General features: G+C 38.6%; 1 protein-coding gene across 2 annotated transcripts in view; it reads left to right on the top strand.

Annotated features, from left to right (window-relative positions):
• KLF9 (KLF transcription factor 9) overlaps positions 1 to 14,950 on the top strand; it is a 91,335-nt gene that overhangs the window by 32,183 nt on the left and 44,202 nt on the right. The window lies entirely within an intron of this gene.

Genomic DNA, 14,950 nt, shown 5'->3' on the forward strand with positions numbered 1-14,950 from the left:
AAGGATCCCATGATTAAATAAGTTAAATAAGGGATACTCTGGGCAAGGTGAACCAGGTTTCTCCAATGGAGATCTTTGCAAACCTTTGCTCTAATCAAGCAGGCATTGTTAACATCTGAGGCGCTGACAGTGCAGAATTGCACAAACCTGTTTGATTATGGTCAGTTTGCTTTGTTTTGGGGGACATTTTGCAAATTAGACTTTGAGAAATGACACAGAGACATGTTCGTGATATATTTGGTGCAAAGTGGTACGAACAGCGTAGTCCCACTTTAAAACATAAAGGAAGAAGGCTAGAAGAATTTAAATTACACAAAAATGTTAAACGTGATTATCTCGATGGGCAGTTTTTATATTATCTGTATTTTTCTAAAGTTTCTAGAAAGTAAATATAGATTACAGTTGTAAAAAGCGGCAACATTAAAGCCCTAGCTCTTCAACTGGGGTTAACTTGTTATATGGTCTGGCCTTAATTAAATTAGATTTGTTAATGGTCTGCTTCTGGGCTGCCTCTCTTACCATGGCAGGCCAGCCTGGGGGGGTCACATCCTCCCGTTGGTTTGGGTTGATTTGGGGTGGCCTCTGGAGCTGCTGTGCTCTCGTCACCCCGGCATCAAAGCCCTTGCTTCTCGAGCTTCATCTCTTCCGAGTGCAACTTTTGTTCTTCCCATCTTCACTATCAACTCAGTTCTTCCCAGGTCACAATACCACATTGAAGGTTTTCTGAAAAGACCAACGCATGTTCAAACCCTACCTGGGAACCAGGTGGAAGCAAGACACTTAAATTTTCTGAGTCTCACTTTCCTCAACTATGAAAAGTGTGCATGTACATGTAATACTATAGTATTAGTAGTACATTAGTACACACAATGTAGTAGTATTGTTGTGAGCAGTAAATCAGTAAGACTTAAACACAGTACTAGGTTTTCAAGAAATATTTGTTCTCTCCATCTCTCACCCCTAGAATTAACATGGCCTTCCATTAATCCTAGGAGTTACCACCTGGTTTCTCTCTCATGGGTGGGTCCCGTTTTCTTACATTAGGCTTTGTTTACAAAAGAGTGTGAAGTGGAATGGGCAGGTGGTGTTTGTGTGGCGGTCAGCAAAGTATGGCCCCTGGTCAGATCTGATCCACAGCCCGTCTTTATAGAGTCAGCAAGCTAAGAATGGCTGCTACAGTTTTAAATGGTTGAAGAAATCAAAAAATTTTATATCGGACACCTGAAAATGATTTAAAATTCAAATGTCAGTGTTCATAAATAAAGTTTTATTGGAACACAACCACTCACTTATTTGCATGTTGTCTATGGCTGCTGTCACACACCTTCAGTGTTGAGGATCAGTGACAGAGACTGTACAGCCTACAAAGCCGTATTTCCCATCTGGCTCTTTGCAGAAAAAGTCTAGGCTCTAGACCCTAGGCTATGCTCTTATCTAGGCTCTAGGCTATTTCTTATTTAAGTATTTCTTAAAGACCAGCTTTAAATATGAGACATGGTGCTCACAGGATTGCATTTTTTAAGTAATCAAAATAAATGTCTCTTGAAGGCTTGAGTTTTGAAGTTTCCATTTCCACCCTTTTTCTTTAACTTCAGTGAAGTCTGTGATAGGTTTGAAATGCAAGCCTGGTACAGCTAAGGCTGCATGTTTCTTTCTAGATGCTCTGCCTGTCTGTTAGTTAAGAGCCACCAAGTTAGTGGTCAAGACCAGCTTTTAGGGTTAAGCTTTTAGGTTATATACCTATTTTTAAGTAATTATTTCAGATTTGTTTTTTATCATAGGTTTCAATTGATATTTAATCAGCAGTGCCTTAGAACACTGCCTTTGTCGTTGGCCTCTCTTGTTATTTAGTTTATAAAAAAGCATCTGAGGAGATGCTGCTTTCAAGGGACCCTGTGATCTCTTTGTCATGTGAGGATTCCTATGCAGTGAGACCACTGTTACTGTCACGTTTCTCTGTAGGTGAGATGTTCAGATACTAATGGTAAGTATTCTGTTGCATAGTGCAAAGGGCAGTCCCCTAACAGGGACAGTAGGGTGTCTTGGGTAGAGCCTCTGCAGATTTTTTTTTCTCCTTTCTCCTCTGAGAATGGGTATTTTGGTGGAGACTATCTGCAACCTGGCCAGCTCTGGCTGCGTAAATTTTATAAATAGGTACAATGAGCCTAAATAATTGGAGGGTGAGTCCAACATATCGTCCATTCCGTTTATAGTTCTTTCATAAAGTAAAAATCTATTAAATGCAACTAAGCAAAATGTTACACATGTGAGCAAGGGCCACAGCCCTTGTGTGTGAGTGATAATAACAAAGCCAAACCGAATTCGATTTGCTTATTCTGAGAGACCTTTGTGTTGTTCTCAGGCAGAAATACCACACCGCCTGGAGACTCAGAGCAGGCAGGTTTTCTTCTGTGGCCAGCTCTCAACAACCATATTTGACCAGTTTTAGAATACGCTTGCTTTCTGTTAGTCCTAGGAAAAACCTTAAGATCTTGTACCTTCTTTGCATTTTTACTAGCTGCAAACCATCAGTGTTGGCAGAATTTCCCCATTTTCCTAAAGCAACAGGATACCAGCCCTTCCCTACTCCCTTTAGCCCCTTGATTTCAGCGCCTTGTCTCTACTGGGGTCTTTTCCGAGAGGTTCCTGCAGACTTCAGACCCCTGCCGAGGCCAGACTTTTTAATCTTTTGCATAACAGTTATAAATAGACAGAGATCTCCCAGAGAGGAAGTGCTAAATCGTCTGTAGCTTCTCCAAGCTTTTATTATTTTCTAGGATGCGCTGATTAATTTCATTATGTAGTGTTTATGCCGCCCAAGATTCCAGCTAACTTCCCCCATTTTTAAGGGAGCCACGGATAAATGCATTCTAAACCGCTTGTTCTCTATCTTTCTGGGTCGACATCAGCATTGACGTGAAAGGTACTGTTCCTAAGTACCTCTGGTAATGGCTAAAAATGTTTTCTTTTTCTATAAAAATCAAAGTCACTTTTTAAAAGCCTACAATCACTTTCTGTGTTTCTCTGCTGGTCTTAGGTAATCAGCTTTGGGCATCCTAAAAAATGATTTTCTGTTATCACCACCCATGGAAATCCCAGTTGGCCTCTGAGAAATTTACCTAAACGAGTCATCCTTTATGCGTGTTTCAGTTTTATTTTTATTATCAAGTCTTATCATTTTTTTTCTCTTCAGAATCCTGTGAAGGAATGTCTTAACATTTAAATATTTACGTTTTGTGTCGTCCAATTTAAATATCTGAGAGTTTACATGTACTCCAAAAGGCATTTCAAAATGAGGCTGCCTGAAGTTTACTTTTGAAACTGGCATTTATTTTTCCCGGTGCTTCTGTGCTCCCCCATCCCCCCAAATACTATTTGAAATCTTGATGATAACATATACAGAAACACAATTGAAACAATAAGGTCAACATATTCTGGGGAAATAGACTAGAAAACGTCGCTCATTTGAAAGTCAGAATAAGCTGCTTTTCTTTTCTTGAGATGGGGGAGTGGTGGGTGGGAGGAAGGTGGGGAAAGGGGCTGAGTAAACTACTATACAGTTTTTCATGAGAAAATGTTGCACTTAAGAGAATTGAAGTAGAAAAGTCAAAAGACTCTGCATTTACTCAGATGAGGCAACATGGTTATTAACCATGGAAGGTTGAGTCCATTTTTAAAAGCAAAGATTCGGCTGCTCATTCTTCTGGGCTCCTGAGCACACAGCATCATGAAATTACAGCTTTCTGTTTACTCTTGTCTTTGCCCCGAAGCTCTCAGTAGCTTGACCTTATCTTCATGTAGCATCCCTCCAACCCAACCCCATCCTTTGAGGGCTTCCATACCTTGTCTCTCCCAGATATTCAGATTGGCCCCAACAATGTTGGGGAAGAAGTGCTTGTCTGCGGCATTTGCTAAGTTGGACTGTATGAGTCTGGGACGGCGAAGGGCCATCTTTCCTGGCTGCATGAAAAAACTGTGTGTGAAGGAGAAAAAGAGAACAAACGTACAGAGGATGAAGAGCTCAGAAGCAGAACCTGAGTGAACCCTGAGGATATGTGAAACCTTGGATACAGCTGAGCCTGTTTCGCCCTGTACTTCCCAATTGTGTGTAAGTGAATTGCCTAATTTGTCTCAGCTAGTTTAAATTTAGCTTCTAATGATATAACTCTGTCAACCTAAATAAAGAGGTAAACTAAGGCATACTCGAATTACTAGAAATTGAGTCAGGAATAGCAGAGGAACTGCAATTTGGGAAATGCATGCTCCAGCAAGCTACAGGCCAGTCCATTGAGGGTTAGGGTGGGCTGTATTTATGGACAGGGAGTGCAAAGAGGGGGCATCCAGCCAGAGTCCAAGCAGTGAGTTCATTACCCCGAGGAAGGAGAGAGATTTTTGGCGGATGTTCATTGGTCAGGAGATCATCTTGGTGCTGTGAATCAGGCATTTATGGGGAATCAATCTCTCAGTTCTTAAGTTTCCTTCTTCGGAGGGCACATTGGTGAGATTCTCCATTTTGCATCTTCCAAGTATATTTCACATTTTTTTAGACTGTGTTACTTAGTTTATCCATTATAAATCAAACAGCATTGCAATGTTACATTGACCAACCGTTCTTTTAGGGTCTGTTTTTTCCAGAATGAGAGGGAGTCCGGGACCCAGGTGGTAATTTTAATGTATCAGGGATTCCCTCCCAGACTTTTTTGTTCCTCTCAATCTGATATATTTGAGTTATTTTAAATTGTTTATACCTATTCTGCTATGTAAGCAATACTTTCATTGTTTACAATTATTAATCTCTAATTCCTAGTAAATTGTCCAAGAGCAAACTGGTAAACAAACAAAACACTGTCTCCTACAGTCAATTCACAGATAGATAACATCTGTTCATTCCAGGGAGCTTTTTTTTTCCTCTGTACGCAGGCCTCTCTCTCACTGCTGTGGCCTCTCCCGTTGCAGAGCACAGGCTCCGGACGCGCGGGCTCAGCGGCCATGGCTCACGGGCCCAGCCGCTCCGCGGCATGTGGGATCTTCCCGGACCCGGGCACGAACCAGGGGACTCTCAACCATTGCGCCACCAGGGAAGCCCCAGGGAGCTTTTACAAGTTAAAAATTTTTAAGCAACTGCTTTGTTCTAAACTACTTAAAATTTTTTTTCAGTCAGGGATGCCACTTTGCCTGTTTGTCAACACGTTCCACATTTTCTATTGGGTATTTCTGTCACATTTAAGCAGCTTTTCTTCAAAACAGAAAACCCCAAACCTCTAATAGGATGATCAGTTTTTTATGGCGTATTCCTGAAAAAGTTTTATAAGCATCAGAGTGTAAAAGCAGCCTGTGAGAAGCATTGCATAGATTGTCATAAATTTAATCTGCTATAAAGAAAAGGTTGGAAAGAACCTAAATATCCATCACACAGCCTCAATTAAAAACATTATGACAAATTTAGAAAATGGAATAAAATTTGCTGTTAAAAAGAATGAGGTAGAATGTACGTGTGATATGGGACACTTCTCAGGATAGATGTTGTGAATAGCATTATTCATTCATTCAAAAACTATTTGAGTACCTTCTAAATGCCAGATAGTGTCTGAGCACTGGGGACACAGAATTTAAGATAGACAAGCTCTCTGATTCTCATGTCCACATTAGTATCACATATTTCTATTTGTGAGGTTTTTTTTTAAGCGTATCTATAAGTATATATAAAGGTATAATTTAAAAATATGCTTGTATGTATATACATGTACATATACACATACACACATGTATGCACATATAAAACGTTTGCTTTGCAATCTTCTGGAAGTATACCTAATAAACTGTTACAGTGATTGCCTCTGGGGAAGGGGAGGGAACTCTGAGGTAAGAGGGAGCCTTCCTTGTCTACTATACATGTACCATATACATATATTACCTTTCCAATTGAAAATAAATGACTTTTAAAGTATAACTTTCTGGCTTCCCTGGTGCCGCAGTGGTTGAGAGTCCGCCTGCCGATGCAGGGGACACGGGTTCGTGCCCCGGTCCGGGAGGATCCCACATGCCGCGGAGCGGCTGGGCCCGTGAGCCATGGCCGCTGGGCCTGCGCATCCGGAACCTGTGCTCCGCAACGGTAGAGGCCGCAACAGTGAGAGGCCCGCGTACCGCAAAAAAAAGAAAATAATAAAATAAAGTATAACTTTCCAATAATTATAGGCAGTATTTGTAACCTTCACTCTACATATATAACCATTGTTTGTTAAGGTAGAAGAGTCATTGCTGGTTGAAAAATTGTGAAACCATGACTGGAAATACTCATTTCCCAGTAAATCTGTCTGCTTCTGTGTGATCATGTCTGGCATTCGGTAATACTTGTGGGAAGTGAATAAAGAGTACAGTACAGAAACTGGAGCAAGAGGCAACCCAAAGTAGAAAAGCATAAACACAGAAGAAAGGGGGAATAATATTAGTAATAAAGAAGTACAAAATAAGGAATGGGTTGGTGAGAATTTTTGGTCTACACTAAGAAAACAAGGGGAAAAAAATCAGGAGATACACTGAGCTCAAGGGAGATTTAAGAGTCAGCATTAGAACAGCAGTGAGGCAGTCGAGCAATTTCTGGGTACCAAATATTATAAGGTAGCAAATTCAGAAGGCGATTCATGAGAGGAAGAAGAACCAAGGCTTCCTTCAGCACAAGGTGTTGTGGAGACTCTGCAGGAACAGAATGGACCCTCTGCCCCAAATTTGGTTCAGACGTCAAGATTAATGATGCCTCCACCACAGCAAGAGGTATGGAAAGGTTTATTATTCATATAACAAGACTTTCTGGAGAGAGCAGAGGAGGCCCCAAGTTTATTCAAAATGACTTGAGAGCAAGGAGAGAAGAGTGGTGTGGGTTTTATTGTGGTTAGGGGCTGAGGTCAGGGTGAAGCTTTCTGCAGGTGGGTAGGGGCTTGTGAGGTTTGAACCACCTGCTGGCATCGAAAGAGGGGGCACCTGAGCTGTCTTGTCAACTTGCCCAGATGTGGGGCACAGGAGGAAGAGGCTTATAAGCCTCAGAAGTCAAATATCAACAACTCAGTCAGGCTCTATTGCACAAGGTCCGATGAATTTAGAATAATTTTCCATTATTCCATTTCCATGTGAAAAAGATAGAATGGGAGAGAAAATTCTGAATTTCTACTGCCTATGTTTTAAGATTGGTAAGGAGGGAGTATGGCTCTGGAGAGAAAAAGATACCCAACAGACAAAGACAGCGTGAAAAAGTCATGAGAAGGATGATACAAGACATTTAAAATGCCAGGCAATCTCAAAGATGATTTAAGGAGTCAGTGGATTTGCAGGCAAGATTGCTACAATGTCAGAAAGTGGCTACAGGATTCAAAGTTAAAGATGGGAACTCATGGGACAGGTTTTGTACCAAAAAAAAATTTTTAATTTCAGTATTAAATTTGTTTATATCCATTTTGGCTTGGCAAAATATTTGAGGTGATAAGACCAATATAAAACCAAAGTTAGAAAATATATCTAAAAAAGAACAAGAAGGAAAATATGATCTCTCCAAAAGAAGGATATGGAGGTCAGTCAGATACAGAAATTCAGCAAGAAGGCAGTCAGCAGACCAGGGCTCAGGCTCTGAAACAAGAAAGGGGATGCTCAAGTCTCAGTCCTGCCACTTACCCACTGTGTAACTTTGAGTAAACAAGTGACTTGATTTTTTTTTTTTAAGCCTTAGATACCTCCTCTGCAAGCTGGAGATGATACCAGGACTTATATAGTGGTTGTAAGGATTAAATAAGATAGTATATATAATCTACTGAGCACAGGGTATGGAGTTCAACCAGTGCTGGTATTAACATATTAATATAAAAAGATCCTGAGAGTACTTGGCAAAAAAAGGGAGGAGTGAGGGTGGCTGTTTTGTAGCGTGCATCATCTCATTTAATCCCCATAACAACCCTGTGAGGCGGATACCATTACTATCTCCACTTTACAGATGCTGAAATAGAAACAGAGGTGTTCTGTCACTAGTCCAAGGTAGGCATTGAAGCCAGCTTCCAAGTACAGGTCTCCATGGCTCCAAAGCCTCCAGGCTGTCCTATACCAAGATGCTTTTCTTTGCTACTCATTAATGGATATTTTTCAAGTGAGAGAGGAGAGGAAGAACAATGGGTCTTAGAAAGAATAGAAATGTGAAAGCCTATAAATGAGTATGAGTCACAAGAAGGGAACCAGGATGTAAAATACATTTGAGAATTTAAAAAAAAAAAAAAGGGAAAAATAATGGCCATACGTATATTGTGTTAAAAAATGCAATGTTGGTGGAAATTTTCTTGGCTAGGTGATGGAGGAAATTGTATGTAAATGTGTAAAGTGTTAAGATAGCTTTTATAATTAAAACCTGTGAGAAAGAGATATGAAATTGCTTTGGCAAAATTAAAGGTACTTTACCAATAAAACAGTATTAGAAATGAAGTATTCTTTAAATGCTTCTTGATAATGTTCTAACTAAGGCAGGTTTTAATGGCTTTAATCTTTTAACTGTTTTTTAAAGTTAAGTTTGGTGCACAGTAAGTGGAAAGAATGCATTTATCCAAACAGCTCCTCATTTCCATGTTCTTGTTTTTTGTTGATTTAGGAGGGGGTGTCTCTCTTAACTTCAAATGACCGTTCCAAGACAGTCTCAAAGGGTGGCATTATTATTTGGGTATACATACAAAATTTATGCCAATAGCAACCAATCCTGGTCCCAGTTATTAAGTTTTTAATATTCCATGCATCTCACAGGTTGCTTCATTCAGTATTGTCACTTTAAATTCGTAAACATTTAGTTTCTGAAGAGCCAGAATGTGTGGAACTGAGCAGCAGAAAGAATGTGATGAGAATATCACAAGAAGAAAACAGTAACTGTATACTACAGTTCCAGAATACTATAATGAACAGTCAAATGGCGAAGTCCAAGCAAGAAAACAAGTGTTGGTGTCCTGTCCTCTTGTTCACCTGCCTTTCATAATTCTCACTGAGACACAAGCCAGCCATCTCTCTATACTCCTCCCTTGTGTTCTCCTTAGACCCAAATCCAACAGAAAACTGTACTCCATGGTAACGCAGCCTCTCTGTAAAGACTTTTCATCCATTTGGAAGCTGTAGCTGAGGCAAGAGGACGGATAATGAACAGAATCTCTCCACCTGAGCTCTATGGGTTCCAAAGTCTTCCTACTTATTTCTGTAAAATGAATCCAGGTTTATACAGAGTAGTTTTATATTTCCACATTAGGTCTATTTCTTCTTCTTTTATATTCTTATCTCCCTCAGAAGACACAATGGTAATCAATTTATCAAGCTGGGCAGTCTACTTCCCTTGTACTCAGTAATGATTTTTAAGACTAGACTTTGGCTATAACTTCTGTCAATTTTAATATGATAGCTATTTTACCAGCAAAAGCTAGTTTATTCAGGGACAGTCGGAGGAATTGGATTCAGAATATGTGAACTATGGTGGACAAGAGGCAAATCCAGAAACAAGGAAGGGGAACTTGCTTTTATAGGAAAAAGGGGAGAGTTGGAGCAGCAGTAATAAAGAATCCCTTGGAGGAAGTTGGGAGTTCCGAGTATGAAGGCTTCCCATTGGTTGGGTTGCTACAGTTTCTGATTGGCTGGACTGTCCCAGGGCAGAGTTTTTTTCTTCCTGCTGAATAGTAATATAGGTAACACTTTCCTGTCGGAGTTGTATCCGTAGGTTTCTTCCTGTTTGGAGTAATTGATGATGCATGGCACCCATGACAGTTCCCCCTACAGGCTTGTCCCAACTCCAACTTTAGCTGAGGTTTCTTTAATTCCACAGTTCATAACAAGTTTGGGTTATAATCAGCCGAGAAACTCTTCTTCTCCCTCTATAATGATGACAAATGGGTCATTTTTAATTTCAAAGGAGAGAATTTTTGCTCATTCTATATCAAAACCCTCTTTTGGAGACTCAAAGGAATTAGTATCAACAATAGATAAGGCAAAACAACCAACAAACATAAACACGTAGGCAAGACTTTGCAAGAATTAACTTTCATGTTATGATTTGCTCTGGAATGAAAGTCTCTTTATTATCAAAGTCTCTTTTTATCCCCCAATCTGTCTGTCAGATTGATTTTTTTTTTAAGTTCTCAATATTTTACCAAATCAATGATTTTAATAGCTTTGGTGAGTTAGGATTGACATACAAGAAACTGCATGTATTTAAAGTGCACAATTTATTTTGACATACGTATACCCCTCATGAAAACAATCACAATCAAGATAAACTTACCAGCCTCAAAAGTTTCTCACGCCTGTTTATAATTGCTCCATCCCATTCCTTTCTACTCACCTCTGCCACATACCCAGGCAACCACTGATTGTTTTCTAACACTAGAAATTTGTTTTTATTTCCAAGAATTTTATATAAATGAAATAATACAGTTCTGTTTATTTTGGGGTGGTTACTATGGCTTCACCTGCTCAGCATAATTATTTTGAGCTTTATCCTTGCACGGATATACCATAGCTTACTGCTTATCCTTTCATCTATTGATGGGCACTTGGCTATTACAAAGACAGCTTCTATAAACATTTATGTAAAAATCTTTGCATTGACATGTGCTTTCAATTCTCTTGAAATACTTAGTAGTAGAATAACTGTATCATATGATATGTGTATGTATAACTTTTTAAGAAACTGGCAAATTGTTTTCCAAAGTGGCTATGTCATTCTACTTTCCCAACACTTGTAGGAGAGTTTCAGTTCCTCTGTGTCTTTATTGACCCTTGGTACTATATCTCTTTGATTTTAACCATTTCAGTGAGTGTGTAGTTGTGTCCAGTTATGATTTTAATTTGCATTTCCCTAATGACTAATGATGTTGAGAACTTCATAATGTGCTTATTTGCTTGCATATCTTCCTTAGTGAATTTTCTGTTGAAACTTTATGCCTATTTAAAAAATTAGGTTATTTTCTAATTTGGAAGTACTTTATATGGTCTAGATATAAGCCCTTTATCAGATATATGCCCTGAAATTATTTTGTCCAGTTCGTGACTTGTCTTTTTTCTTTTTCTTTTTTTGCAAATGTCAGATGGTTTTTAATTTTTTAATTGAAGTACAGTTGATTTACAATGTTAATTTCTGCTGTACAGCAAAGTAATTGTCATATATATGTATATATACACACACATTCTTCTTTATATGATTTCCCATTATGGTTTATCACAGATATTGAATATAGTTCCCTGGGCTATACAGTAGGACCTTGTTGTTTATCCATTCTATATATAATAGTTTACACCTGCTAACCACAAACTCCCACTACATCCTTCCCCCACCCCGCCCCCCTTGGCAACCACAAGTCTGCTCTCTCTGTCTGTGAATCTGTTTCTGTTTTGTAGATAGGTTCATTTGGGCTATATTTTAGATTCGGGCCATATTTTAGATTCCACATATAAATGATATCATATGGTATTTGTCTTTCTCTTTTTGACTTACTTCACTTAGTATGATAATCTCTAGTTCCATCCATGTTGCTTCAAATGGCATTATTTCATTCTTTTTTATGGCTGAGTAGTATTCGATTGTATGTATGTACCACATCTTCTTTATTCCTTCATCTGTTGATGAGCATTTAGGTTGTTTCCATGTCTTGACTATTGTGAATAGCGCTGCTATGAGCATAGGGGTACATGTATCTTTTCAAATTATAGTTTTGTCTGGATATATGCCCAGGAGTGGGATTGCTGGATCATATGGTAATTCTATTTTTAGGTTTTTAAGGAACCTCCATACTGTTTTCCATAGTGGCTGTACCAGTTTACATTCCCACCAACAGTGCAAGAGGGTTCCCTTTTCTCAACACCCTCTCCAGCATTTGTTGTTTGTAGACTTTTTGATGATGGCCATTCTGACTGGTGTGAGGTGATACCTCATTGTAGTTTTGGTTTGCATTTCTCTAATAATTAGTGATGTCGAGCATCTTTTCATGTGCCTATTGGCCATCTGTATGTCTTCTTTGGAGAAATGTCTATTTAGGTCTTCTGTCCATTTTTGGATTGGGTTGTTTGCTTTTTTGTTGTCGAGCTGTATGAGCTGTTTGTATATTTTGGAAAGTAAATCCTTGTCGGTTATGTCATTTGCAAATATCTTCTTCCATTCTGTAGATTGTCTTTTTGTTGATGGTTTCTTTTACTGTGCAAAAACTTGTAAGTTTGATTAGGCCCCATTTGTTTATTTTTGGTTTTATTTCTATTGCCTTGGGAGATGGACTTAAAAAAAAGTTGGTACGATTTATGTCAGAGAATGTTTTGCCTATGTTCCCTTCTAGGAGTTTATATCATGTCTTATGTTTAAGTCTTTAAGCCATTTTGAGTTTATTTTTGTGTGTGGTGTAAGGGTGTGTCCTAACTTCATTGATTTACTTGCAGCTGTCTGACTTTCCCAACACCACTTGCTGAGGACATTTTCCCATTGTATATTCTTGCCTCCTTTGTCAAAGGTTAATTAACCATAGAGGTGTGGGTTTATTTCTGGGCTCTCTATTCTGTTCCATTGACCAATATGTCTGTTTTTTGTCAGTACCACACTGTTTTCATTACTGTAACTTTGTAGTATTGTCTGAAGCCTGGGAGGGTTATGCCTCCTGCTTTGTTCTTTCTCCCCAGGATTGCTTTGGCAATTCTGGGTCTTTTATGGTTCCATATAAATTTTAGGATTATTTATTCTATTTGTGTGAAAAATGTCATGGGTAATTTGATAGGGATCATATTAAATCTGTAGATTGCTTTGGTAGTATGGCGATTTTCACAATATTAACTCTTCCAATCCAAGAGCATGGGATATCTTTCCATTTTTTTGAATCATCTTCAATTTCCTTTATTAATGTTTTATAGTTCTCAGCATATAAGTCTTTCATCTCTGTGGTCAGGTTTATTCCTAAGTTTTTGTTTGTTTGTTTTTGGTTAGATTTTAAAAGGGATTGTTTTTTACATTCCCATACTGATATTTCACTGTTAGTGTAAAGAAATGCAATGAATTTCTGTATGTTAATCTTGTATCCTGCTCCTGTGCTGAATTTGTTTATCAGTCCTAGTAGTTTTTGTATGGAGTCTTTACGGTTTTCTATCTATAGTATCATGTCATCTGCATATAATGATACTTTTACCTCTTCCCTTCCAATCTGGATACCTTTTATTTCTTTTTCTTTTCTGAGTGCCTTGGCTAGGACTTCCAATACTGTGTTGAATAGAAGAGGTGAGAGTGGGCATCCTTGTCTTGTTCTAGGTTTTAACAGGAAGGCTTTCAGCTTTTCACCCCTGAGTATTATATTGGCTGTGGGTTTGTCATAAATGGCTTTTATTATGTTGAGATATGTTCCCTCTATACCCACTTTGGTAAGAGTTTTTATCATAAATAGATATTGAATTTTGTCAAATGCTTTTTCTGCATCTACTGAGATGATGGCATAGTTTTTGTCTTTTCTTTTGTTGATGTGGTATATCACATTGATTTGCATACGTTGAGCCACCCTTGTGGCCCTGGGATGAATCCAGCTTGGTCATGGTGTATGATCTATTTTATGTGTTGTTGGATTCAGCTTGTTAATATTTTGCTGAGAAGTTTTGCATCTATATTCATCAAAGATATAGGCCTGTAATTTTCTTTTTTCATGGTGTCTTTGGTTTTGGTATCAGCGTGATAGTGACTTCATAGAATGTCTTTGGGAGTGTTCCCACCTCTTCGTTCTTGTGGAAGAGTTTGAGAAGGATGGGAAAAATTTCTTCTTTGTATGTTTGGTAGAATTAACCTGTAAAGCCACTTGGTCCTGGACTTTTGTTTGTAGGGAGATTTTTGTTTTTTAAATTACAGATTCTATTTCACTTCTAGTGATTGGTCTGTTCACATTATCGATTTCTTCTTGATTCAATTTTGGTGGGCTATATGTTTCTGTATAGAAACTTGTCTAGGTTATGGAATTTATTGGCATGTAATTGTTCATAGTATTCTCTTATCGTATTTTTGTATTTCTGCAGTATTGGTTGAGATTTCTCCTTTTTGTTTCTTAATTTATTTACTTGGATTCTCTCTCTTTTCTTCTTGGTGAGCCTGGCCAGAGACTTGTCAATTTTGTTTACCCTTTCAAAGGACCAGCTCTTGGTTTTACTAATTTTTTTATATTGTTTTTAATCTCTATTTTATTTATTTCCTCTCTGATCTTTATTATTTCCTTCCTTCTGCTGACTTTTGGTTTTGTTTGTTCTTCTTTTTCTAATTCTTTTATGTGGAGGTTAGGTTGTTTATTTGAGATTTTTCTATTTTTTGAGGAAGGCATGTATCACTCTGAACTTCCTTCTAAGAACTGCTTTTGCTGCATCCCATACTTTTGGTATGGTTGTGGGTTTTTTTAAATATTTTTATTTTTTAAATTTATCTTTGGCTGCATCAGGTCTTTGTTGCTGTGCACGGGCTTTCTCTAGTTGCGGCGAGCGTGGGCTACTCTTCATTGTGGTGCATGGGCTTCTCACTGCGGTGGTTTCTCGTTGCAGAGCAGGGGGTCTAGGCACATGGGCTTCAGTAGTTGTGGCATGCGGGCTCAGTAGTTGTGGCGCACAGGCTTTGTGGCTCCGCGGCATGTGGGATCTTCCTGGTCCAGGGTTCGAACCTGTGTCCCCTGCACTGGCAGGCAGATTCTTAACCACTGTGCCACCAGGGAAGTCCCTGGTTGTGTTTTCATTGTCATTTGTCTCAAGGTATTTTTAAATTTCCTCTTTGATTTGATCATTGACCCATTGATCTTTTTAGTAGCATATTATTTAGTCTCCATGTAATCGTTTTTTTTCTCATTGCCTTTTCTGTGGTTAATTTCTAGTTTTATGCTGTTGTGGTCAGAAAAGATGCTCGAAATAATTTCTGTAGTCTTAAATTTGTTGAGGCTTGTTTTGTGCTACAGTA

The sequence above is a fragment of the Leucopleurus acutus genome (genome assembly GCF_964270905.1).
Source record: "Leucopleurus acutus genome assembly, chromosome: 7".
NCBI lineage: Eukaryota > Metazoa > Chordata > Mammalia > Artiodactyla > Delphinidae > Leucopleurus > Leucopleurus acutus.